Genomic DNA, 25486 nt, shown 5'->3' with positions numbered 1-25486 from the left:
ACTTACTCCTTAGTATTTAGTTGAGAAGTTAATACAATTTTTTGTTTGTACCATCAAGGGAAAAGGCAGAGGGGTCTTGTTTCAAAAGGGAAACTCTAGTACCAATTCCTAATCACTAAAGGAATTAATATTCAGGGCCCTTCTTGGAAGCAGGCTGGCTAGAAAGGTAGAAAAAAATTTAATGTGATTTAGGTGAAGGAAGTAAACCATGAGATGTAGCCAGGTATGAAAGCTTAGTGAGGCAGAGACTTTTTGGCTGTTTCTGTTCACTGCTATGTCCCCAGGCTCTAGAACATAGCTTAGCACCCAACAGGTACTCAATAAACACTGAATGAAGGAATTTGCTCCAATTGACTAGACTGTAAACCCATTTAGGGCATAGACCGTGGCTTGTCACTGATTGCATTAAAAAGAACCAGGCAATTGAGCCCCAAATTAAATGGTCATAGATTGAAATGAGAATCTGAGTAGGATATAGCCTTTCTTATACACGTGCTAAGACCTCAATCTCTCTCAGCTTGTTCATTTAGTAACTTTAACAGCTGAACACTTTGCAGGTGACATATGCATTTTGAAAAAGGAAGAAAGAAAGGGAAATTTTACTTTCAGATATTTAGAGAACTGATATTTCCTAGTTGGAATTTTAAGGCATTTAGGCAGCCTTGTATATATTTCAATTGATTATTTTCTGCAAAAATTGCCTACCTTTACGTTGCTATGACTTTTGGATAACTGGAAGAATTCTTATGAATCAGGAAGTATCGGTGATTGCTATTCCTAAAAAAAAGAAAAAAGAACTGATAAATTTGCAAATTTTCACTGACTGTTTGAGATAGAGCTGGTAATTAATCATTTATTCATTCAGTCATTCAACAGGTATTTAATGAATGTCTTTAATGCTTCAGGCACTGATCTAGGCCCTAAGGATACAAAAATAGAACCCACCTCCTAAAGGAGCTCATAGCCTAGTAGGAGAGGGAGAAATAAGGATATCAATCATCAGAGTGTGATGTAATAGAAATGTGTCCTGAAAAGTGATGGTGAACTTGGGGCATTTTTCTGGTTTAATTGATTAACAACTTTAACCAATAGCAGAATCATTTTAAACAGTAATAGAATCATTTTCACATCAGAACAGTTTTACCATCCATACCATGAGCCAACTACAGTATTTCACTTTTAAAAAGAAGATAACTTTTATATTATTATTTGGTTAGTTTGTTAGTGTACACGGTCTTTAAAAATAAAATATGAAAAATGAATTATTATAGAGGAAGTATAAGCTTTAATAAACAGCACGATTTTTAAACAACTTTCTTGAGATATAATTCACATACCATAAAGTTCACCTTTTAAAGTATGTAATTCAGTATTTTTTAGTATATTTAATGAATTGTGCAACCATCACCATTTTCTAATTCCAGAATATTTTCAACCCCCTGAAAAAAACCCAATTCTCATTAGCAGTCACTTCCCATTTCTCTTCAAAACCCCCCTCCCAGCCTTAAGCAACTACTAGTCTACTTTCTGTCTCTATGAATTTGACTATTCAGGACATTTTATATCAGTTAAATCATATATATTATCTTTTGTGTCTGGCTTTCTTCACTTGGCATTATGTTTCAAGGTCCATCCATGTCTAGAATGTATCAGCAGTTCATTCTATTTCATGGCTAAATAATATTCCTGTGTGTGTGTGTGTGTGTGTGTGTGTGTGTGTGTATACCACATTTCTTTATCTATTCATCAGTTTATCAATATTTGAGCTGTTTCCAGTTATTGATTAATATGAATAATGCTACCATGAATATTTGTGTACAAATATTTGTGTAGTCATATGTTTTCAGTTCTCTTGGGTATATTCCACACAGTAGAATTGCTGGATTATATGGTAACTTTATGATTAACTTTGTGAGGAGCTGCCATATTATTTCCCATAGTGGCTGTACCATTTTACATTCCTATCAGCAGTGTTTCAAGGTTCTAATTTCTCCACATTCTTACCAACACTTTTTTTTATTACAGCAATCCTTGCAGGTATGAAATTATATTTCACTGTGATTTTTATTTGTATTTACCTAGTGACTAATGACAGTGAGCATCTTTGTGGTTATTTATTGGTCATTTGTATGTCTTCTTTGGAGAAATGTCTATTTAGGTCCTTTCATTGGAATCTTTTCTTTTTATTATTGATTTGTAAGTATTCTTTATATATTCTAGATACAAGTACCTTATATATGTAATTTGAAAATGTTTTCTCTCATTCCATGGGTTGTCTTTTCACTTTCTTGATGGCATCATTTGTAGCACAAAAGGTATTAATTTTGGTGTAATCCAATTTATTTTTTTCTTTTGTCACTTTTGTTGTCATATCTAAGAAATCATTGCTTTAATCTAAAGTAACAGCACAATTTTTAGACAGCATGTCAAATATAACCAAGTACTCAAAACAATGGTGCCTTCACAACTATTTACAGTCGCTGGCTGCCCTACTAGCATTAAATCATATTTATTTAACACTTTTATCTTTTTCAAAGCACTTTTTACTTTACCTGGAGACTCAACCTAGCATTTAATTCAGCAAGATAACACAGGGCTAATATGTTTCAGGCAATCTATTTGATCCCAGGATTCAAAAATGATTAAAACAGTATCTCTGAGAAGGACACTGAATATTTATCTATAATATATTTAAATACATTGTAGATAAGTATTATAAAGAGGCAATATAAAGGATGCTATCAGAACATTGATGAAGGAATTCTATTTGGGGTGGTGCTGGGAGTCAGGGAAGGTTTCCTAAGAGTTCAGCCAACTCAACAAATATATATTGAGTATATATTCTATGGCAGATATTGTGCTAGGTTCCAGAATGTGATAGTGAAAAAATCTGCCACGGTTGTGGCTTTCACAGAGTTTACAGTCTAGAGCAGATGTGGCCTGTGAACTAAGAAAGATTTTTACATTTTTAAAGGGTTGTAGCACAAACAAAAGAGAATACACGACAAAAAATAGACATGCCCACAAGGCCTAAAATATTTCTTTTCTGGTCCTTTGCTGAAAAAGTTTGCTGTTCCTTGGTGAAGAGTAGTAGTTCTCAACTTTGGCAACACATTGGAATCACTTAGGAAGCATTAAAAAAATTATAGATGCACGGGTCCCAAGCTGAGATTCTAACTTAATTGGTTTCTTGTATGGCCAGGGCTGCAGGATTTTTAAAGCTTTCCAGTTGATTCTAATGTGAAGGCAATGTTGAGAACCATTGTTCTAGAGCAATGCTGCCAAATAGAGCTTTCTGAAAGGATCCAGATGAGACAGGAGGGAAAAGGGCAGGACACAAATGCTAGATAAATGAAGAAGGGTCACAGCTGTTGGGATGTGCTAAAGACTGGCTGGAACAAGCTGAAACCAAGGTGGCTTTGAGAATAGTCTGGTCATTTACGGTTAGCTCATTTTATCTTCAATGTAATATTAAAAGTCACTCTTCCTTATGCCATGACAGTTCCAAGGCAGACTATAAAAGGCCAAAAAATGGGCAGTAGCCCAATTCCGGGGAAATCCCCATCCTCCCTTGAAATGGCAAAACTATTCCTCCCACTTGTTAGCCTAAGAAATTACTTAGCCCATGAAAACCCCCATGACCGGGGGCCACTCTCACTTTCTGAGACAGTCCGCATGGAGTGTGTATCTGCCTATGGAGTGTGTGTATCTCTCAATAAACTCACCTTCACTTTTCTTTGGCTCACTCTTCAATTCTTTCCTACACTAAGGCAAGAACCCTCACTTGGCCGTCCGTTGTAAGGACTCCTGCAGGTCCCAGGACGTGATGTTCCCCTCTCCTGCAGCAAAGATGTTCTATACAATCAGTCCTCCCGATCCACAGATGCAGAACCCATGGCTAGGGAGGGCTGATAGTACTATGCCATTTTATAAAAGAGACTTGAAAAACAAAGGTACTTGAGCATTCGCAGATTTTGGTGTCCACAGGGTTCTGAAATCTGGAACCAATCTCCGTTGAATATAAGAGAGGACTGTATCTACCCTGTCCAACACTGTAGCCATGTCTAACACCTACAGTGGGCCCTATTACATCTATCCACTGGCTTTGACATAACAAAAGGGAAACTAAACAGGGAGCTTTTTCAAATTACTTATATTTATTATGGAATTACTCAACACAACAAAAGATTTTCCAATATAAAGTCTAATCTAAATCAATCTTCCTATTAATACACATCACAATCAGGTATATATCTTAGGGGTAGAGGAAGAAGGCCACACACAGTACCTTAACCTTTAGGAGGTGGTGCCTGCAATGGTCCATTAATTTCTTTGTAGGTATAGATGTATTCTCCTTCTCTGGTGGTTACTTAGGGCATCACTGTGGATGTGCTCTGCTACAAAGACTCTTTTCAAAGAAAGCTTAAGTGTCTCCAGACAGACTATTATCAAAAAGGCAAGAAATAACAAATATTGGAGAGGATGTGGAGAAAAGGGATGTCAGGAAAGAAGAAATTTTTCTCTACCCTTCCAGATTCTCTGGCTGGTCTAAGAATTAAACTGACATGAGACAGATCAACAGGAGAAAATCAAACAAAAGTTTAATAACATGCATACATAGAAGAGACCCAGGAAAACGGTGTAACTTGCCAAAATGGCTGAAACCCTCACCTTAAATACCATATTCAGCTGAAGACAAGAGAGGACATTGTGGGTATTGGTTTGGGAATTCAAAGGGCAAGAAGGCAATTTATATGGAGATGGAAAAGCGAATGTTTGGTAAACAGATGTTTGCTGGGCCATATGGAGACAATGGGACACAGAGAAGAATTTTAACAAACAGGCTTTGCTGGGTTCCTCCCTGTCTACACACCTAGTCCTTACTATAGTTATCTATGGTGATAGCTCCCTTTGTGTAACAGATCCTTTATCTACATTCTTTAGGTAATTAGGGAGAAGGTCAAAGGTTCTTCTTGAGTCTTTTGAGCCTTAATGTTTTTAGCTTAAAGTAATCCACATGCCAAAGAGATATTTTGGGGTGGCAAGCCTTGCTGCCTTACAGGGAACTCTCATATACTGTTAGTGGGAACGTAACTTGGTGCACCCACTATGGAAAACAGTATGAAGATTCCTCAAAAATATAGAATTACCATGTGATCCAGCTATTCGACTTTGAGTATTTATCCATGGAATACAAAAACACTAATTTTAAAAGATATATAAGGGGGAGGGTATAGCTCAAGTGGTAGAACGCATGCTTAGCATGCATGAGATCCTGGGTTCAATCCCCAGTACCTCCTCTAAAAATAAATAAATGAATAAACCTAATTACCATTCCCTTCAAAAAAAATCAAAATAAATAAATAAAAAAAAGATATATGCACCCTTATGTTCACTGCAGTATTTACAATAGCCAAGATATAGAAACCATATAAGTGCCTATTGACAGATGAGTGGATAAAGAAGATGGGGTATATATGTATATATAATGGAATACTACTTAGCCATAAAAAAGATGAGATCTTGCCATTTGGGACAACATGAATGGACCTTGAGGGTATTTTGCTAAGTGAAATAAGTCAGATGGAGAAAGACAAATACCATACGGTTTCTCTCATATGTAGAATACAAAATATAAAATGAAATAAAATTTTAAAAACAAATGAAAAAAAACAAACAAAAACAAACACATAGATATGGAGAATAGAGTAATGGTTACTAGAAGGAGGAAGGGCAAAATGAATAAAGGGGGTCAACTGTGTGGTGATGGATGGAAACTAAACTTTTGGTGTTGAGCATGCTACAGTGTATGCAGAAGTTGAAATATAATGTTGTACACATGAAACATATAATGTTATAAACCAACATTACCTCAAAAAAATGAGTGTCCAGTCAGAGACAACATTAGAGCCTTAGAAGAATGGAGGGCCCGCATACAGTCTTGCAGTGCAAATAAATGCCATCAAGCTCTGCACCCTCAGGGCTTTTCTGCTTAGAAACTTTAACATATTTGTCTTAGGTACGCTGACTGAGTGCACAACTAGCTCTGATATTGCCTTCCTTCTGGTATAGATTTTACATATATGTGAATCAGGCAACCATCTTTTGTTGATCTTATGTTTACCTCCAGCAGTAGGTTTTAGAAACACATAAATTAGGAAACCCTAATATTGACCCTGATTATATATAGTGACACTTGCTAGAATGTTGGCAGCCCTTACGTGTTGGTACTGATAACATGTTATGACCAGCTCTGGGGCTTAGCATCATAATACAGTCTCTCTCTCTTTCTCTCTCTTTCTCTCTGTCTCTCTCTCACACACACACACACACACACACACACACACACACACACACACTATAATTACCAAGGGAGTACAGGGTTCAGAGAACTAGGTAGTTGATATATAGGAAACAAAGAATGTGATATTTCCCTCACACATGAGTTTTTAGATTGAGAATAATACCTATTGTAGTTAGAAAAACAAAACTAGAATAAACCACAATCCAAAATATTTGTGAAGACCACTGTGTAAACAAGAGTGAAAGAGTGATTCATAGATTTTCAAGGCCAGTGTCAATGATGTAAAGAGTAAGGAGCCTTTGGGAATTTCAGCATTATTAATGAAGAGCTGTATTCAGAGCATTTTGGGTAACTATGCCTCTGGGGGTCAGTTCTTATACAATGCTTTAGTCTGGGTACAAATTTTGCTGCTGTCTTTTGCTCAGAATAAGTGTAAACAGTAGTTAGCTGCTACATCTAAAAGATAAACCACTGGTACACTCGATCTAGAACATGTTATGATTCTTCCCCACAATTACCAGAGGCAATATTTACTTTACAATAACAACACCTATAGACAGGCTAATAAGGAATCTCAAAAACAAAGATAAGCACACAAGAAAGAAACACCAATTAATATTTGAAAAACAGATACTATATGAAAAACCAAAATTAATAAACAGAAAAACTAGCATTGGAAGAAACAGAATAAATAAAAATTAAAAATAACTACAAATGTCCTCAGAAGAATAAGAGAAGTCATCAAACCCATAAACAAGGAAAATGCTGACATAAAATAAAACCAATGATAAGTCCTGGAAACTACATCAATGAAAGGGAATCAAAATAAAGAATGCAGTGTATATCTGTAATAGCATTATGAAACAAAAGAAGAAGAAAAAATGTGTGTTATATTAGCAAACCAAAATATTCTCACGGAACAGTGCAAAACGAAAAAGAAACAAATTTTGAGAAAGCAATAATAGGCATGGAGATTAGACTCAGAATTTCAACATACATGCAGCAGGAATTCAAAAAGGACAGAAAGTATAGAGAATAAGTAGTTAATATATCAATAATAGAAGATAATTCTCCCTAAATGATAAAAGATACTAATCTTCAGATGGAAAGAGATCAAGTGCTAAACAAGGTAAAGAAAGAAGATATGTATCAAATGCATTGTGGTGACATTTCTGAACACCAAGAATTGAAAAAAGGATTAAAAAGATCCCAAAAGCTTCCATAAAGAAGATAAGAGCAACAAAACCAGTGACGTTTGTAGTTAAGTTTAAATTACTGTGAATGCATAAGGTCAAAATAATAAATTATTCAGTACTAAAATCTTGGGAGATCTCAACTTGGGATACAAGAGGAAAGAAACTGTAAAGTTGCAAAGGTTATTGTCTAATACAGGGCAATATATAGAGTTTAACACAATTTAGACTTTGATTTTTAAAAAAAATACATAAATGTGTGTATTGAAAACCAACTAGGTGCACAGAAAGAGCATATTCACGTTGCAAACTACAAGAAGAAAAATAAAAGAACAAGTCAAATCATCAATTCAGCTAAAGAGAAGAAAAGAAAATGAAACAAGAAAAATGACAAATAGAAAACATAAAATATTATAGCAGTACTAAAGGAAAATGTACCAGTAATTACAATAAATATTAATAGATTAAATTACTCTATGAAGAGAAGACTCTGAGAATGAGTTTTTTTTAACTTTTAATTATCAAATAACCTGAAAATTACAAAAAGTTCCAAAACTAGTTAAATAATTCTGGTATAGCATTCACCCAGATTTCCCAAATGTTAAATTTTTTTGAGTTTTGTTTTGTTTTTATTTTTATTTTTCAATGATACCCATTTTTTAAAAATTGAAGTATAGTTGATTTACAATATTGTGTTAGTTTCAGTTGTACAGAAAAGTGATTCAGTTATACATATATACAAATATATAATCTATATTCTTTTTTGGATTATTTTCTATTACAGGTTATTACAAGATATTGAATATAGTTCCCTGTAACAAACAGTAGGACCTTGTTGTTTATTTTATATATAGTATTTAGTATCAGCAAATCCCAGACTCCTAATTTATCCATCCTCCTCTTCCCCCTTGGTAACCATAAGTTTGTTCTTTATGTCTGTGAATCTGTTTCTGTTTTGTAAATAAGTTCATTTGTGTCTTTTTTTAGATTCTAAATATAAGTGATATCATATGATATTTTTCTCTTTCTGGCTTACTTCACTTAGTATGACGATATCCAGGTCCATCAATGTTACTGCAAATGTCATTATTTTATTCTTTTTATGGCTGAGTAGTATTCCATGATATATATACATATACATATATATATATATCACATCTTCCTTATCCAGCCATCTATCTATTGATGGACATTCGGGTTGTTTCCATGCCTTGGCTATCATAAATAGTGCTGCTATGAACATTGGGGTGCATGTATTTTTTCAAATTAGAGCTTCCTCTGGAAAAAAATGCCCAGAAGTAGGACTGATGGATATCATAACTCTATTTTTAGTTTTTTAAGGAATATCCATACTGTTTTCTATAGTGGCTGCACCAATTTACATTTCCATAACAGTGTAGGAAGGTTCCTTTTTCTCCACACCTTCTCTAGCATTTATTATTTGTAGACTTTTTAGTGATGGCCATTCTGACTGGTGTGAGGTAATACCTCACTGCAGTTTTGATTTGCATTTCTCTGATAGTGATATTGAGCATCTTTTCATGTGCGTGTTGGCTATCTGGATGTCTTCTTTGGATAAATGTCTTCTGCCCATTTTTTGATTGGGTTGGTTGTTTTTTTGATATTAAGCTGTATGAGTTATTTGTATATTTTGGAAATTAAGCCTTTGTCAGTAGCATTGTTTGCAAATATTTTCTCCCATTCTGTAGGTTGTTTTTTCATTTTGTTTATGGTTTCCTTTGCTGTGCAAAGCTTTTAAGTTTAATTAGGTATCATTTGTTTATTTTTGCTTTTATTTCCATTACTCTAGGAGATGGATCCAAAAAAATATTGCTGTGATTTTTGTCAAAGAGTGTTCTGCCTATGTTTTCCTCTTTATAGTATCTGGTCTTACATTTAATTCTTTAATTCATTTTGAGTTTAAGCAAGATGTCAGCCTCCAGGAGAGTTCATGCAGATAAATACTCCTCAGTATGTTCACCACCATGCCTATGTCCCCCACTGTATTTATGTCCTCAGGATGAGCCAAAGCTGCCCACCCACTACCTCCCCAGGAGACCCTCCAAGACCAGCAGGTAAGTCTGGCCTAGGTCCTATGAAGTTACTTCCTTTGCCCTTTGTCCCGGTAAGCATGAGATTTTGTATGCATCTTCTAAGAGTGAATTCTCTATTTCCCTAAGTCCTGTGGAGCTCCTGCAGTTAAGTCCTACTGGCCCTCAAAACCAAATACTCTAGGGACTCCTCTTCCCAGTGCCAGTGCTGGACCCCCAGGCCAAGGAGCCTGATGTGGGGCTCATAACTTTCACTCCTGTGGGAAAACTTCTGCGATATAATTATTTTCCAGTTTGTGGGTCGCCCACCCTGGGTGGGGGGTGGGATTTGGTAATATTGCAAGTCCATCCCTCCTATGCATCTCTTTGTGGTTCCTTCTTTATGTCTTTAAGTTATGAAAGATCCTTTCTGGTAGATTGAAGTCTTTATTGATGGTTGATCTGCAGTAAGTTGTGATTTTGGTGTGTTCATGAGAGGAGTTGAGCTCTGGCTCCTTCTACTCTGCCATCTTGGCCGCCATCCACCAATAGCTGTCCTGCGACCACCCATATCATACTCTGAGGTTCTTATAAGTCATGGCTCCAAAAGTGCAATGCCCAGACCAGCAGCAGCAGTAGCAGTCACATCTGGGAACCTGTTCAAAATTCCCCAAATGTTAACATTTAAACCACTCTCATTTTCTGTCTCTAACTTTTCCCTGAAATGTTTCAGAGTAAGTTGCAGACAAGATGCTCTTACATAATCTTATAAAGGACCCCTTATTGGGACAAATGGTGAAATTTGAGTAAAGTCTGCATTGAGATAATAATATATCATTGATTAATAATTGTACTGTGGATATTTAAGAGCATCCTGTCTGTAGCTTATCTTCTCCATGATTTTTTTTTAGAGAATTTTATTTTCTAGTACCACAAGATGTTCCAGAATTATATTTTACCTGCCCTAGCACTGGAATCAGTCATTTCTTTAAGGAGCCCTTGTTCCTTTATTGTAGAATCATATATAGAAACCAAGATCTGGGCACTGGGTATGCTCATTGGTACTAGAGTATCATTTGCTTCTATGACCTCTTAGTGGACAAAACTAGGATATACATGCATGTATACACACATACACATATCCATATTTCTGTATCTATCAATTTTTCAAAAACCACAAATTAACACTGATATCTCTAATTCAAATCCAACACCGTAGGATTTGTCCTAGGCTTCCTTCTTTTCTCATTTGTAGTTCCCATCTCCATCAGTAAGAAACCTGGATCTCATTATGGTCAATATATTTACTTATTTGCTCAATCTCAGAATACATGTATTAGTTGCAGAGCTGATAACCCATACCACTGTGAAAATCAAACCTATCAATGAGAGTACAATATTTGTTCTCAATTCCATCTTTATTCTTAATTTATGTTATAGCAACTTTAGTGTGTCATGGGGAAGGTCAAATGTTAGGTTCAAATATTGAAACTCATGACAGTCATCTTTTTATATGAAAAAAACAAAACTGTATTATTCAAACAGGTGAGGAATTCTCAAGACAAGGGCCAGGGAGAATGGCTCGGTGGGAGAAGTCCAGAACTGAGAGAGAATTAATAGCAGTGTGCAGGAATTTTATAAAGAGAAAGTCCCATTGGCACAAAATTTAAAAGAAGCTCTTGTCCAATGCAAGATTTTAGAAAGGCAGCAAGGGGAGGTATGATCTTGTACAATGTGTCAGGGGAAGGTGGAGGCTTTATCAGAATGTTGCAGGAAGTTACAGAACAAGACAGGAAATAAAGTTCAGAGGTTTCTGGCTCTAAGTCATACATCATTGGGAGTCCAAGTTTCTCTCCTGGGGTCTTCATAAGGTCTAGAGTCAAAATACTATATTTCAGTTACTGATGTTAAGTCTTGGACTCCCTCTACACATACACGAACACTTTATTATTCACTATGTTATGTTATTTATTTGAAATAAAGTTATGTTCATTTGTTTCTGTGTTACATCCCTCTTGCCTTGTCCCATCCTTATTGATTTCATTTATTTTTGAGTATATGAACAGTAACATGGTTCTAAAAGTCAGAACTATACAAAATGTGTATTTAGAAAAGTACTATCACCCTTCCATATTTCTTCTACTCTTTTTCCATATCCCCTCCTTTCTACCTTGTTCCCACCTACCCTTGTAGGCAACCAATCTCATGAGTTTCTACTTTATCTTTTCAAGTTTATTTATGAATGAAAGGTTGCATACTATTTTCGACGTTTTTTTCACTTAACATTGTATCCGGGAAAACACTCCATGTCATTTCACAGAGTTCTTTCTCATTTTTTTTTTTTGGATCTGCATAGTGTTCCCCTGTGTGATAAACTATACTTCATTCACACTCTCCTGCATGACGATTTAGTTTGTTTCCAGTATTTTGAAATTACAATGTTGTAATGAATAACCTTGAACATACATATTTTTATATTGTTGTAGGTCTATTTTCAGGATAAATTCCTACGGATAGGATTACTTGTTTAAAAGACAAATGCTTATGTCTTAATTTTGTTAGATATTTTCAGATCTCTCTCAAAAAGGATTGTACTATTTTGCATTCACACCAATAGTGTATGAGAGTGACTGTTTCCCTATAGTCTTGCTAATAGAATGTGCTGGCATACTTTTCATTTTCACCATCAGACTGGAAATTTTAATCCATCTATACACTTATGTTTTGTTTATAAGAGACCCACTGAAACAAACAAACAAAAAGAAATAAATAGAAAAAGATATACTAGGCAAATGCTAAGAAAATAAAGCAAATATATCAATATTAATATCATATAACATAGAATTCAAGGTGAATAAATTAGTGAAACAAAGAGAGATATATTATGATGGCTTTATCTCCAACAAGATGAAATAGTCATGAACTTTTAGGCATCTAACAAGAGAGTTTTTAAATATATAAGGAGAAATTTACAAAATACTATCATAATAGGAGTCTTTAGCATACTTGTCTTAATGGTGAGAAGATCAAGTAGACAAAAACAAGGAGCTATCTTAATTTGGGTTACCCAGAAAGCAGATTTTGAAACAAGGACTGGGTATGGGGAGTGTATTTGGGAATTGACCCCAAGAACTACCCCCCAAAGAAACAGGGTGCAATTGCTGTGGGCAACTGGAGTTCAATCCTTCCAGGAGCTCTCTGAGTACCTGTATAGAACAGGCCTCAGAACTGTTCCACCACAGAACAGAGAAGATAGGGCATTTATCCACTGACTTCTATACTCTTTTGGTTGACAGGTGTTCTTCATCCCTAGGGCATTAACTCCTCATACTTTTGGGTTGCATCTGCACACAGTTTAGCTTCCAAGAAAGCAAGAGCAGAGAAATGCTGTGATTCATGCTTGGTTCAGAACATTGGCAATGATACATCGAACTTCTACCATGTTGAGGTGAAATCAAGTGAATCCAGGGATTTGGCATGGTGCATCTTAAGCATCTGCTAAGGTAGAATTACTGAAGATTTGAATGATACAAGTAATCTCCTATGGTGTGTTATGGGCTCATTGTTGGTAAGGTTGCTGTATCTGATGAACCTTGTATACCAGACTTAAAAAGTAAACTTTATCACTTTGCAATGGGAAGCCATTTCATATTTTAAGCCAGGGAATGGCAGTCAGATTGTGTTTTCAGTATATAACTGTTGTTGTAAGGTAGAGTATGGTTTGGAGAAGGGTAAGAATTGGGGCAGGCTGACCGGTCTATTGTAATGTCCAGAAGACTGAGATGAATAGGATTTGACCTAGGACAATGAGAATGGAATAAAGAAGAAAGATTTGTGAGATAATTAGGAGCATAAAAGATAAGATTTGTGAAGAAGAGTTAGGAGAAGAGATGGTTAAGGTAATCAGCTAAACTTGGAAGATGTTGGGTTTGTCTTTGCAGCATCCTAATGAGGTACATAGAAGAAACATAACGATGTGACAGTTAAGAAAACAGTGGTCCCTGTGTGAAATTGTGACTTGCCCCAAATTACAGAGCTATTTGGTTGAAGACTGAGGACTAGAGCCCAAGTTTCCTAACAGACTTCTACTTTTGTGTTCTCTCATTTTAACACTATGCCAAAACAAGCATTTGACACAGATTATAAATGGTAGTAACTGCTCTTCTCACTATCTACCTGTAAAGAATACTTCACTCATTGCAACATGACTGCATCATTAAAAACTTTTTTCCAAAAAACAAAACTGATGTAAAAAAGCTTATATCTTACTATACTCTGAAAATCAAAAAAATGCTGAAAATTCTCATAGAAAATGAGGATTCTAACAATGATGTTAAAATGGAGACTATTGTGACTGCAATGTAACAAGACCATTGTAACAAATCAGTGTATATACATCTGAGTAGCCTCCTAAGAGGAAAATGACATTTATTCCATGGACACAACTATCATTTGCAAACCTTTTACTCCTTTTTGAAATTGCTCCTAATCCAGTTTATGAGTCATAGAAGGAAAATTAAAAAGAAAATTTATAGTCATATTTTATACACAACTGATGGGCAATTTTTAATCAGTATGCAGCTAGTACTTGTGGTTATAAAAGCTATAGATATGGGAACTGATTCAATGAAAATGATTAAACTGCACAATTAATTCTGAGTGAATTAGCAAATACCTAGTCTGGGTCAGTGATAAATTGTGTTACAAGAAGACAATTGGCATAGAAGCTAGCTAAGTAACGTGCTTAAGTGAAACTTCACGGTATGATGCTGGATAGAAAGGGCATCTGAGCTATAAAAAGCCTGTAGGCTGACCTTGTGAGATGGAAAATCCTGAAAGTGACCCTTAAAACAAGTAGGCTAGGAATTATACCTGTATTTTGCTGAAATTTACAGATAGCATCACACCAGAGATCAGAGAACAATGAATGGGGTGTTATACTTAATTAGCCTTAGAATAATGATCTTAATATCCTCATTGTGATGCAATTTGCCTTACCAGCTATAAAGGAGCCACCACTCTAGGTTTTCTTTGGCCCCGATGAAAACATTTTTGGAACTAGATAGAGGTGATGGATCTTTAACATTGTGAATGTACTAAATATCATTGAACTGTACACTAAAATGGTTTATTTTATGTTAGTGAATTTTACTTGAATTAGAAAAAAACAATGAGCTACCACTTCTTTTTTTAACTTTTTTTATTGAGTTACAGTCATTTTACAATGTTGTGTCAAATTCCAGATTATAGTACAATTTTTCAGTTATACATGAACATACATATATTCATTGTCACATTTTTTTCACTGTGAGCTACCACAAGATCTTGTATATATTTCCCTGTGCTATACAGCATAATCTTGTTTACCCATTCTGCATATGCCTGTCAGTATCTACAAATTTTGAAATCCCAGTCTGTCCCTTCCCACTCCCTGCCCCCTTGGCAACCACAAGTTTGTATTCTATATCTATGAGTCTGTTCCTGTTTTGTATTTATGTTCATTTTTTTTAGATTCCACATATGAGCGATCTCATATGGTATTTTTCTTTGTCTTTCTGGCTTACTTCACTTAGAATGACATTCTCCAGGAGCATCCATGTTGCTGCAAATGGTGCTATGTTGTCGGGTTTTGTGGCTGAATAGTATTCCATTGTATAAATATACCACTTCTTCTTTATCCAGTCATCTATTGATGGACATTTAGGCTGTTTCCATGTCTTGGCTATTATAAATCGTGCTGCTATGAACATTGGGGTGCAGGTGTTTTTTTGAAGTAGGGTTCCTTCTGGATATAAGCCCAGCAGTGGGATTCCTGGGTCACATGGTATGTCTATTCCTAGTCTTTTGAGGAATCTCCATACTGTTTTCCACAGTGGCTGCACCAAACTGCATTCTCACCAGCAGTGTAGGAGGGTTCCCTTTTCTCCACAGCCTCTCCAGCATTTGTCGTTTGTGGACTTCTGAATGATGGCCATTCTGACTGGTGTGAGGTGATACCTCATTGTAGTTTTGATTTGCATTTCGCTGATAATTACTGATATTGAGCATTTTTTCATGAGCCTATTGATCATTTGTATCTCTTCGTTGGAGAATTGCTTGTTTAGGTCTTTTGCCCATTTTTGGATTGGGTTTTTTTTTCTCATTAAGTCATATGAGCTGCTTATATATTCTGGAGATCAAGCCTTTGTCGGTATCATTGTTTGCAAAAATTTTCTCCCATTTTGTAGGTTGTCATTTTGTTTTACTTATGGTTTCCTGTGCTGTGCAGAAGCTTGTAAGTTTCATTAGGTCCCATTTGTTTATTCTTGCTTTTATTTCTATTGCTTGGGTAGACTGCCCTAGGAGAACATTTTTGAGATGTATGTGAGATAATGTTTTGCCTATGTTTTCTTCTACGAGGCTTATTGTATCTTGTCTTATGTTTAAGTCTTTGATCTCTTCAGCAAATGGTGTTGGGAAAACTGGACAGCAGCATGTAAATCAGTGAAACTAGAACACTCCCTTACACCATACACAAAAATAAACTCAAAATGGAGCTACCACTTCTTGAACATTTGCTTCAGGCACTTTGGCCTTAACATATAGCATCTAAGTCTCCCAACAACCCTGTGAGATAGACATTATTATCTCCATTTTTAGGATGAGGAATCTGATGTTCAGTGAAGTGAAGTATTTTGGCCAAGCTAGTTTAATAGAAAAATTGGGATTCAAACTAAGTTTATCTGATTCCAAGGTTTGAACTTCCAGGTTTGAACATTTATAGAAGTCCATAAAGGGGGTGGTCAATCACTTAGATGTAAAGCCTTAAAGCAATTTAACTAACTATGAACAGCGGAATACAACTGTTGAAACTTTCTTTCTTCACCAGTCAATCAAAAAAAAAGTACAACCTAAAAGTTGAGAATTGTATTTTATTTGGTGGACTTACTGAGGACTTAAGCCTGAGAAACAGTCTCTCAGATATCTCTGAGGGACTGTTCCAAAGAGATAAGGGAGGAGCCAGAACATGTAGGAGTTTTTCCTCAAAAAACCCCCAAATGAAACATGCAGTCAAGCATCAAAAGAAAACACAAGACAAGACACTATAAACCTCCTAGAAGAAAACATAGGCAAAACATTCTCTGACATAAATCTTAGCAATGTCCACCTAGGGCAGTCTACTGAGGCAACTGAAATAAAAGCAATAGTAAGCAAATGGGACCTTAACTATTTGGGGCCAGTAACCTGTTTTTCTCCATCCTGTATTTTCCTCAGGGTGCACTGTCGGGGACTGCAGTGGCTAATGGCTTTATGACTGCACTATCCTTTGCTTACTGAAATGGCGTTCTTTGTCCACATCTCAGTGTCATGGAAAAGAAAAGTAATGTGAGGACTCCTCCTGAGAAGGATTTAGTTACTGGAGTGGGTTATAAAGTAGAAACCTATTCATAAGAAGCCAGTAAGAGTTCATTTATTAGACTAGAATATTAGGTTAGAAAGGGAGTGGTAGGAAGGCGGACTTTTGTTGAGTGATGACTAAGCTGCGAATCCAGGGTCCTTAACATTTCCCTCTGCCTGACAGTCAGATGGCTCTTAGAGATGGCCAAGGCTGAGCCCTCATGGCTTCACCAAGTGGCAGAAGCTATAGGTACTAAAATGGAATTGATCCTTATACCTAGAAGCTCACTTTTAGGAAACACTTTTCTCTAAATGACCAGTTCCTAAATTTCTTCTAGGGCAGAGAATCCACACATGTGGCCCCCAACACTTTAGTTCTTTCCTGTTTGGCTCCTCCTGGGTATTTACAATGTCTGGTGTGGAACCAAGCAGAACCCTGCAGCCTCCCCTTCAAGTACAAAGGCCTTCTCCACGTCCCCTGCTTCTTGTTTGTAGAAAAGCTGAAATCTCCCAGGCCTCTTTGAGTCACAAAAGAGCAATCTCTAGCAGTTAATGATAAGGACAATAGAGTCACAGAATCTTTCAGTGTCTGATGCACATTCCTGAGTTGTTTTACAGATACTATAACTGCCACCAGATGGACAAAGCTAACTGCATGATGACCAAACTGCAGCCATAACATAACGTGCTCCATCTTGAGCAGTACTGAATCTGTGGTTAACACCATTCCAAGAACTGACCTTAACAGAATGGCATTAATACTATTGCTCTTAATAATCTATACCTTTGTGGACATCAAAAAAATTGTAGCTTATTAACTGTATATGTAAGTAGGTAACTAAAGTTGTCAGCAAAGAGATGCTACTTGACTCATGTCAACATCTTCTACTCTAAATATACGGTGCCCTTTATCAGCGTGAAGAAGTTATAGAAGACAGATCTACGTCTCTAATCCTATAGAAATAGAATGATGTCCAATGAGTGGGGATTTGTAAGCAGCTCCTTTGGCCATTTTCTGTTTGTCTATTTCTGTTCCCCTTAAACCTTAACTACAAAAGTGAGATCCACAGGTAACATTTAGCCTAACTCCTGACTTCTGCTCTACTCAATGTACACAATGCCTTACCTAACCTATTGATTCCTTTCCTTGAGTAAGGAGTAAGAATGAAGTAAGGAGTAAGAATGGAGAAGTAAGGAGGAAGAAAAGGAGTAAGAATGAAGAATTAAGTAAAGAATGACTCGCTCTCTACTCCCAGCTTCCCCTTTAGCAAATATGCAGGCAGGCCACGTGGGCAAGATAGCATCCAAAGGAAGATCAGAAGAAGTCAGCAGGTCTGCACACAATGGAAAAATGACGAAGAGTCTGACCTCCTACCTTAATGATTAACTGAGATTGTTTCCACTTTTTCCCTTCAAACATTGTCATGGCTGAGTAGAATCTTCAGAGTTAGTCTCAGTAGATGAGTTGAACTTCTCCCCAGATTGCCGGCTTCCCTGATTAAAGCAACTTTCCTTTCTACAGACACTTGCCTCTCGATTATTGGCTTTTGAGTGGTGAGCAGTCAAACCTGAGTTTGGTAATAGTAGAATGGGACTATATCATCATATACTTCCTATATAGGTTCTGCTATCTAATATATAATCTAATCTAAGAATTCACTAAAACTGTGAATTCAAGGAATTATTCTTTCTCCAAGTTTCAATTCTGAATATATTTCCTTAAATAAATAATACAGACATAAATAGGTTGCATTCCTAAATCTACTGCAAGACAACATGTTAGAGCAGAAAGTACACAAGGCTTTGGAGACAGATCTGGATTCAGAATCAGCCTCTATTTACCAGCTATGTGACTTTGAACAAGTTATGTATTCTCTCTGAGTCCCAGTTTCTTCCTCTGTAAAATGTAGATGCTATTTGCCTCAGGGTTATTATTATTTTTAAATGATATTATGTATCACTATAGATACAACAGTGCCTCAGATATGTACTCAATAAATGATAGTTTCTCTTCCCTTCCCTCTTATAACAATAATCATAGAAAATGCTTGATTTTACAGAAAGAACTCAACAAGAAAACAGAGAAATAAGGTAGGAGCAGATAATATTTCTGAGAAAGAGAGAAGCACACCCAAGCATTCACAACTAGATCTTGGTATTTTCCTGTTGAACCTAAACAGTCTTAAAGATCATGAACATCAAACAAGGCCAGTCTGTAAATACAATGTGTGAGTCCAAAAAAAGAAAAAAGGCTACTGTGTAATTATGTTTGAACACAGACAAAATGTGAACATGGTCCAAGCCAGAAAAATGATTAACTATTCCCCTATTCTACCTAATATTACTGACTGATGCTTCTATACCAATTACAGCTTTACCCTCAGACTAGTCTTCTCTTCTGGATAAGATTTATTGAGATATCCAGTCATGAAATAACCCCTACTTCCTGACAGCATCTATATCCAGAGAAAAGACCTCTTCCTTGAACCCTCCCCTAAATTACCTAACATGAACCCAAATCCTATATACTAATAAGTCCTTTTATACTCTTCTAATGAGGTGCCCCATGGCTCCCCATGATGTGCATTCTCCCTCCCTGCAACAAGCAGTAAAACCAATTACAAGTGCGTTCCCAGTGGGGTTTGGCTGGAGGGCACTGATATAACTGATTATGTGGTATCAACTCCAAGGTCTGAATAAACCAAAAACACCTACATTTTTGTCTTTCAATATAAGTTCCTTTCCCCTCTTCCCTCAACACACACTTTTTAAAATGACTTATTGCATTTAATCTAAATATTATTAAGATAGATCAGGTTATTTAATCTGTACAGAAGATACTCAAAAGCTTCACTGAGCTTTGCAGTAGCTTCCTGATTTTTTACTTGCATAACAGATTGATGTCTGGGGTTAGTGATTAAGAAGAAGGGCATATGATGGATAACTATCTATTTAAAAATAAGTTATAGGGGGAGGTTATAGCTCAAGTGGTAGAGCGCATGTTCAGCATGCACAAGGTCCTGGGTTCAATCCCCAGTTATTCCTCTAAAATTAAATAAATAAGTAAACCTAATCTCCCCCTTCAAAAAATAAATAAAAAAATAAGTTATAAAGCCATAACTATTTTCTCATATTCAGCAGTTACTTCTGATTAATAGCTCTTTTCCACTGTATTCATAATAAAGAAACCCCCTTTTGCCATAGTAGTCAAGAAATCTTTCGTGAAATGCTTTATGTAAGTGTCATTGTTTGTTAGTGTAAAATTGTCATCGTATCCACTACCTACTAAGACTTGGAGAAAATTACACAATTAATAGAGATCTTTGCATATTGTCTAGGAGGGGAAACTTTCCCCCTCTACTCCTCTTGAGCTCTTGTGGCTGGACTAATAATAAAATTAACACAAGGCAGATTAACAAGATAAAAAGAAACATATTTTAATTCATGCACATGGAAGTCTCATAGAAATGGAAGCTAAGAAGTGGCCAAAGCAGGCAGCTTTTATACTATTTAGACAAACAATAAAGTTGTGAGGAATTGACAGGACAAAGAAATTTTGGTTTTGGATGCTCAAGTAGTGAAGAATCTAAACAGAATTTGGGCTTGGGGTAGTAAATTAAAGAAGTAACAATGTTTATTTAAATAGGCTTCTTGGCCCCCAATTCCCTATCTCTGGTGATAGGGGTTTCCTTCTACCCCCAGATGCAGGGAGTGCACCTTTCATATGAAAGATTTATTTCCTGCTTTCAGGGAGACAGGAGAGTCAGACTGTCCCTCTTGAGTTGGCTGTTTCTTAAGTAACTTTAATTCAAAATAATCAATATGCTATTAAGGCACATTTTGGGGTGGCCTATCTTGGGCTCCAACAATACACAAGGATAGGATAAAAGTGAATAAAATGAAAGAAATAGTAAGGACCAGGTGGGAAGTAAAAACTAGAAGCCAGGTAAGATCCCTGTAAATTTTGAAGTTAGTAGTGTCTTTGGGCTTACAGAATGAAGAGAATTAGGGCAAACAGACCATTTCACCTGAACTGGGACAAAAGAACTGAGGACCACTGAAAGACAGGTGAAAGAAACTAACGTTTATTGAGAACCTACCATATACGAAGTTCCATGCTAGATACTTCATATAACTTTATATCATTTAATTCTTATAACAACACCTTGAAATAGACTGACTCCCATTTTACAGATAAAGAAACCAAGCTTCAGAGCAGATAAAGTCACACAGCTGATTAAGTGACAGTAGTCAAATCTTGATGACTCCTCCCCCTCCTCAGGTTAATTTTCTAATAAAATGCCACTCCTGGAAATAACATTCTGACTCAAGAAATTAATAATCTAATGGGGGGAAGACAAATAAGTACGACAAAATCAGCAAAGAGCTAACTAAAGAGACAGTTCAAGCACGGCTTAGGAGTAAGAAAGATTCTTTAAGGAAGAGAATCCAGACATCTCCGAATCAGACATAGAAAACAAATTTATGGTTACCAGAGGGAAGGGGGTGAGAAGGGATAAATTGGGAGTTCCAGATTTGCAGATACTGACTGGTATATATAAAATAGATAAACAAGTTTATACTGTATAGTACAGGGAACTATATTTCATGTCTTGTAGTAGCTTATGGTGAAAAGGAATATGAAAACAAATATATGTATGTTCATGTATGACTGAAGCATTGTGCTGTACATGAGCAATTAACACAACATTGTAAACTGACTATACTTCAATTTAAAAAAAGTAAAAAAAAAGAACAGACTTCTCTGAATCAGGTAGAAAAATAGTTGGGCTAGGAAGGACTACATTCTAAAACCAAACTGAACAACTAAGGAAATATAGAACAAAGGACATTTCTAAATAAAGTATCTCCTGTGCAGACACTGTTGTTTGCTAACTCATCAGCTTTTCTTCCTATCTTTTCCTTTTACTAGTTCAAAACTAAGTATACTACTTCTTGCCACATATTGCCTTGATATAATGAATTTACAATATCACCAGGGAATAGATTCTTCCTATTTCCATGTAACTCTGATGTTGATTTCCTCCATTTGAAATTGTTTACATAGATATATGAGTATTTGAAAGTTGTCTGCATTTGTATTTATACATTTTCCATGTGCTTACTGTCTTTATTTCATTAAATATAAACTCTCTATTTGCCACTTTGTTCCTCTTTTTAAATAGCTTAATTGGAATATAACTCCATACCATACACTTAAGCCATTTAAAATGTACAATTCAGTGTTTTTTGGTATGTTTAGAGGGCCATGAAATCCTCATCACAATCTAATTTCAGAATACATTTGTCCTTCCAAAAAGAAACCCTATACCCATTAGCAGTCACTCCCCATTTCCTAAACCCCTCACCTGAGTCCCAGGCAACCATGAATCCACTTTTTGTCTCTATAGATTTGCGTGTTCTGGACATTTCATATAGAATAATACAACATGGCTTCTTACACTTAGTATAATGTTTTCAAGGTCCCTTCATGTTGTACTATGTATCAGTGCTTCATTCCTTTTTATTGCCAAATAATATTCTATCTCCCCCCTACCTTTTGCTTGCTAACAGGGCCCTGGTTTTGGTTAAATATCATACCCCCAGGTTAGTCATATCAAAGAAGTTCAATCTTAATTAATCCAAGCTAGGATTTTCCAAAATTAGACTGTGATCTACTAGTCAGTTATAAAGTCAACTAAGTAAGTGACAATCCATATGTTTCTTATTGTGGTAAAAAAACACATATTTACCATCTTAACCATTTTTAAGAGTATTATTATTAACTATACGCATATTGTTGTGCAATAGATCTCTAGAACTTTTTAATCTTGCAAAACTGAAACTCTATGCCTGTTAAACAACAACTCCCCACTTCACCATCCTCCCCAGCCCCTGGAAACCACCATTCTATTTTCTGTTTCTATGAACTTGACTACATCAAATACTTATATCACAGTGGAATCATGAAGTTTTTGTCTTTTTGTGACTGGTTTGTTTCACTTAGCATAATGTCCTCAAAGTTCATCTGTGTTGTGATATGTAACAGGATTTTCTTCATTAAGGCTGAATAATATTCCATTGTATGCATATACTGCATTTTCTTTATCTATTCATCCTCTGATGGACATTTAGGTTGATTCCATTTTTTGGCTATTGTGAATACTGCAATGATCATGGCTGTACAACTAGTATCATTTTCAGATCTTGTTTTCAATTCTTTGGGATATATACCAGAAGTGGAGTTGCTGGATCATATGTAATTGGTTTTTTTTTTTGTTCAAGAACCTTCATAGTGTTTTCCATAGTGGCTGCACCATTTAACATTCCCATCAACAGTGCTGAAGGGTTTCAATTTCTCCATCTCACCAATACTTGTTATTTTGTTTTATTTATTTTTTGATAATGGACATCCTTATGGATATGAGATAATATCACATTGTGGTTTTGAATTGTATTTCCCTGATGATTAGTGAAGTTGTACATCTTTTCATTTGTATATCTTCTTTGGAGAAATGTTAATTCAAATCCTTTGCTGATTTAAAAAACTGAGTTATTTGTTTGTTGTTTGAAGGTGTTCTTTATATATTCTAGATACTAACCCCTTATCAGATACATGGTTTGCAAATATTTTCTCCCATTCACAGACTGCCTTTTCACTCTCTTGATTATTTCCCTCACTGCACAAATGTTTTTAAATTTGACGAAGTCCCATTTGTCTATTTTTGTTTTTGTTCCCTGTGATTTTTTTTTGTCATATCCAAGAAATTATTGCCAAATCCAATGTCATGAAGCTTTCCACTGCGTTTTCTTATAGGAGTTTTATAGTTTCAGGTCTCACATTTAGGTCTTTAATTAATTTTGCATTAATTTTTGTATATTGTGTAAGGTAAGGATCCAACTTCAATCTTTTGCATGTGCATATCCAGTTTTCCTAGCACTGTTTGTTGAAGAGACTACTCTTTAACCCTTTTATTCTTGGTACCTTTGTCATAGTTCATTTGACCATATATGAGTCATATATGAGGGTTTATTTCTGACCACTCTATTCTCTTTCATTGGTCAATATGTTTTGCTTATGCCAGTACCATACTGTTTTGATTACTATATCTTTGTAATATGTTATGAAATCAAAAATTGAAAATGTTTCTTTTTCCCTCCAAATATTCTGTAACCTTGCTCTCTCTCTTTGTGATAAGCTACATCTGACTACATTTTATCAGTCTGAATCTTTTCCAGACTTTAGACCATTATTTTATCAAATGTGCTTCTTGCTTTTCTTCATTATGGATTTCTTCTGACCAAATTGTCCTCTTAGAAGTGTGGTTAAGAGCACATACATTGGAACCAGTTTGCTGAGTTCATAATTTCAGCTCCATCAGTTATTAGCCATATGACCCTGGTTAAGAATCTTAACCTGTCTGTCACTCGGTTTCTTCATCTGTAAAATGGGGATATTAATAGGCGTGAGGATTAAGCAAAATGACATTTGTTGTATATAAGGATTTGCTGCTATTATTTTCAGTATTATTATTATTAACAGCAGTCAATTTTCTATTAGGAGAATGACAAAGGTACTTAGGCAAAAAATGTGTATTTTAAGGTCAACGAACAGTAACTTTATGTATATCCAGAAGTGGGGAAGATAAAAGTCTTTTTACAATTCCATTTTATTTCCCCTTTTGTTCCCAACTGCAGCTGGCCAAGTGGCAGGTGGCTGAAGTACAAGGTTTCACTACTGACTTCTCATTAAGCTGCCTTAAAGTGTAACTGAACTTACCTTACTCCTCATTTTTGACCTATTAGGCACCTTAAATGGTATTGTCTATGGAATAACCACCATTAGTTGGTGTTGCAATAAACCATTTTAACTTTTAAATCTTGAGAAGCTTACAAAACATAGAAATGAAAGTCATTTAAACTTTGTGACAGGTAGTTTGAAGCTTCTTCAGAGACAGAAATTCCCAGAGCATCCTACATCAGATCAGAAACTGTGTAGAGAATTTCAAGTGTTTGTATACCATGGAGCCTCCTGAACATGGTGACATTACAAGAGACTACATCAGCAAGAAAACAATTCTTCAAGAAAATAATGTATCTTTGGTCTACTAAAACACAACATCCCGGTGGCATGCAATTAATTGCAGATGCTATGAATCCTGTGGAATGGAAGGGACTTCCGCCCTTGCCTAAGCTCAGCTATTTCTTGCTTTCCTGAAAGAACCTTTTTCATTCTGTACTCTAGATGTATTTCTCCCTCACTGTTAATGGATGAAGTGGCACCTTCATCTACATGCTAAGTAAATGATTAATAAAGAAAAACATATGGCCTATCTCTGAAAACAGCATAGGAGATATCAGGCTGGCAGTGTAACATGGACTTATGAGCACATACTCTCTGGAATCTGACACATTTGGGCTTGCAGTCTAGCAGGACCATTTATTAGCTGGGAGATCTTGGGCAAATGACTTACCATCTCTGAACCTTAGTTTCCTCATTTTCAGACTGGGAATATTTACAGTATCTATCTCATAAGGCTATTTTAAAACTCAAATGAAATAATTGATGCTACATTCTCTTA

General features: G+C 35.8%; 1 long non-coding RNA gene across 1 annotated transcript in view; it reads right to left on the bottom strand.

Moving 5' to 3' along the window:
• Positions 1-714: 714 nt before the first annotated feature.
• Positions 715-25486, bottom strand: part of LOC140691981 (uncharacterized) — an 84019-nt gene continuing 59247 nt past the window's right edge. Inside the window, exon 6 of the long non-coding RNA XR_012067585.1 lies at positions 715-777. This is a non-coding gene — a long non-coding RNA (uncharacterized lncRNA). The remainder of the gene's footprint in view (positions 778-25486) is intronic.

The sequence above is a fragment of the Vicugna pacos genome, chromosome X, assembly GCF_048564905.1.
Source record: "Vicugna pacos chromosome X, VicPac4, whole genome shotgun sequence".
Lineage (NCBI taxonomy): Eukaryota > Metazoa > Chordata > Mammalia > Artiodactyla > Camelidae > Vicugna > Vicugna pacos.
This window is presented reverse-complemented; position numbering and strand designations above follow the sequence as displayed.